We start from the raw sequence: 3,806 nt of genomic DNA on the forward strand, positions 1-3,806 counted from the left end.
CTTTTCTCGACAAACAATGTATTTTATTTCACAACATTCTTTAAATCCTCTTTCCATTGAAAGAAAGAAAATGATTGTACCCGCAGAGAGAAGTCTGAGAACAACCTCATAGCAAACGACCGTTACTTGGATCGGCACTCCCGATAAATATTCATAATTGTTACGTATTTTTATGAGATTACACGGATGAAAATTAACGGAAAACTATTCACGTAACTATTTTCGTAAAGCATTCGCGCTCTGCATTCCGACGCAGAATAATCCAGCGGCTGATAGATGGTGTTAAATGGTAGTGACTGTTCTATCGATCACAACGTGCTCTATCTTATCAGTCGTCATAATAAACTTACAGCAGTTGTTGGTAGGCTTGCAATATTCAATAAAGTAGAACGCGCAGTGACCAATAGAGTGTTACTTCCTTTTCAACATGGCGCGAGAAGAGCATAGATGTTTTACAATTTTCCGCGTCTTTTATCCATTGTAATCTCGTAGTAAAAGTGCGTAATAACCATGAATTTTTGTCGGGAGTGTCGATTTAAATGACGGGCGTTTGCTGTGATGAATTATTTATGTCGTAAATGTTCGTGATTACCGACATTAATCGTCTCGCGGTCGGATCGCATTCAAGGAGGTTATTATTTCAGTTATAAATATTTTTGACAAGCACAAGTGACTACAAGTACAAATATTTGCTTAAAAAAAATCTAAAAACGATATATATTGCATTAGATAGAATATTTAAAATTCAGCTTGTAAAAATTATACCGGATGATTGTTATGTGTACGCGTTCGTTCTGAATCTTTTCGCGACCGTTACGACAATCCTAGTTTATCTTGTTCGTTTGAAATATGTGTACAATGTCGAATAAATCGCGATATACTTGTAATAATGTAGATATGTTTCTATAAACGTGTATTGCGGTGTAGCAAATTCGTAACGTAGATTCTCCGTTTTCACGTAAATAATGTGTAAGTGAATTTTGTTTAATAATGCGGACAACAAGTGCGGGTTAGTGTTTTTCGAACATGCAAGGATCGACTACACCGCAATATTATAAATGGTAAATATAATTATTTGTTTACTATTTAGATATAGAATTTACTTTTTAAATAATTATATTTACAACACACACACACACACACACACACACACACACACACACACCCCACTTTTTGTATATATGATTATGTTTGATAATAACTAAATTATATTACATAATTTATAATGATTTTAATATGTGTCTATAATATTTAATTAGATACTACTGAGACTTCGATAGAACTGATGCAGCAATCAAGGTAAAATTTCCAGCGGATCGAACTGACTACAATATTCTAGCTGGTAAGTTGACAATTATTTGCTTATTTCAAAATATATGTTAAGGTGATAACATTTACATATCAATTATAAAATTTGTATTAATTTATTTAGATTTCAAAAATATTTATTGTATATAGTTATATTTTTTATACGAAATAGAAATTAATAATATTAAATGTTTTTATATAAAATGTATGATAATTTATAATAACTAAAATATATAAACATTTTTCAGATATAGCTGCGACAGCATACTTAGCTAGGATACAACGACCGGTGAGTCATTTTATTTATTATCTGAGCGTAATTGCACAAAATACTAATATTATCCATTGTCTTTTTATTTATCACTTTAAATACTAAAAACCGCACTTTGATAATTATATTCTAATCTACAATTTACATTTTTACAAATAAATAATAAATACACGCATAACTTACATATTTTCTTTGTATTATAACAATAAAAAATTTTAAATTATGTACGCAAATTATTTTTCTGAAATCGTAAAATTACAACATTTAAAAAATATGAATTACATACATGTAAAAAGAAAGAGTTTGTAGACACAATATATAAAGTTAATTTTATAAGAACTAAAATTCTGAAGATGTAAATTTTGAAAATGTGACGTGTAATATAATTTTTATATACATAAATACAGTTTTAACATAATTTTATTATTAATAAATTTAACAAGTTAGTAATAGTAATTAATAAGTTTAATGTTTTTTTCTATAATCAAATTGTCAAAGTGCAGTTTTAAATATGCATTTTGTTTGCGTACAAAAAAGTCGTGGCTGTTAATACAATTGCTTATGCAGCAATTCATATAATCGACTTTTATACTCGCTTTTATGGCATGCGTTTCACCGAATGCAATTTTCTATTTTCTTTGGCCATTGTGAAATTCGAGGATTTTTTAATATGACACGTTTTATGAAGAGTTTTTATTGAACGTTTTTTTTGAAAGTTTTGTATTAAATACCTAAAAGTATCAAAATATTATTCTTTTATTGCAATTTTATTGTAGCCTTATAATTATCTGTATATTATTTAATTCTTTTTATATCTTGTTACGGCATAAAGTGTGTTTTAATTTGCAATTATATATTTCCACTTATTTATATCTATCTGTAAACAGTATTTGCTTATTGTCATTAGATTCTAATAAATTGCATTTTAATAATCAAAAAATAATTCTGCTTATTAGCTATGTGCAGTTTGTCTGCACATATATTCCCTATAAACTTCTTAAATTATTCTTCTTTAAATCAGCTATTGTTTACTTCTATTAAAAAATCAATAAATATCGAAAGTATGCTTTTACTTACATTATTGTCGAATCTGCATGCTTGACTTTTGGAAATCGTGGATTACATTACTGAATTGCTATGCCATTTTACAATGCAATAAATTGTAAATTAAAATGCACTTTATTATGATATGCATATGCACGCATATGCATAGTTCTAATTATTATGCAATGAATAAAACTTATTAGAATTTGATGATAATAAGCAAATACTATTTATAGGCAGTATATGAGTAAAAATATAAGACGATTTTGGAAAGTACATATGATAAATTATACGTAATTATATTTTATTCACATTTTAATTTCTATTATATCAGTAAGCGATATTTACACCAACAAGTGATAACATCGTAAACTTGTAAAAATTATTTGCACTATTATGCGTAGATGTATCGACAGTAGCTTGGTATAGAAAGTAAGGAATTGTTCTCGTAGAGGACAGGTACTGATACAATTTACTTTCCCAATTAATCGATCTCGAATTGATTGTCTTTCTCAACAAAAATTTACATAATTGATAAATTATTTTGTCTACACTATATATTGTCTATATATAATATATTGTCTATACTAGAGAGAAAAAAATATTTTTGAATAGAAAGTTTCGGATAAAAGTTTCTGTAAAATTGCAATTTTTCTTTTATTCTAATTTTTTTATTTATAAAATATGTCAATTTATTAATTAAATTTATTAAATTTATGGCATAAATTTGATAACTTGTATCATATTAATTGCAGCAAAGTTTTATACAAAAATAACTTTATTCTTTAAATATCTTTGTAAACTTCAAAAACATTGTTATATCTAATTCTTGTCTATGCAAACCGTTTAACTTTCTGCTATCAAGTAGAAGCGCAAATTTTTGAAATAATATAACCGGTACTTAATATTGTTAAAAGTTTATATGTCATCGATAAAATTATATTCTATTTTAATACCACATGATATAAAATATATATAAACATCAATGAGTTATAATAATAAAGAAAAACTATTTGTACTGGCACTGGCACTGGCACTGGCACTTCAGCTTTCATTCCGCTTTGTTACGTTCTTCGGTTCATTCCAAAGCCGCGTAAAATTCGGGAGATCGACTGTAACGAAGACCCGACGGTATAATAATGATATTCGGGAAAGAATTATTATGGAACTTGGCAGCGCACTT

General features: G+C 27.4%; 1 long non-coding RNA gene across 1 annotated transcript; it reads left to right on the plus strand.

Moving 5' to 3' along the window:
• Positions 1 to 365: 365 nt before the first annotated feature.
• LOC137000545 (uncharacterized) lies at positions 366 to 1,597 on the plus strand. Its single transcript, XR_010890808.1, has 3 exons — positions 366 to 1,061; positions 1,260 to 1,342; positions 1,557 to 1,597. It is a non-coding gene; the product is annotated as an uncharacterized lncRNA (long non-coding RNA).
• Positions 1,598 to 3,806: the final 2,209 nt, after the last annotated feature.

Source organism: Linepithema humile, chromosome 6 (genome assembly GCF_040581485.1).
Source record: "Linepithema humile isolate Giens D197 chromosome 6, Lhum_UNIL_v1.0, whole genome shotgun sequence".
Lineage (NCBI taxonomy): Eukaryota > Metazoa > Arthropoda > Insecta > Hymenoptera > Formicidae > Linepithema > Linepithema humile.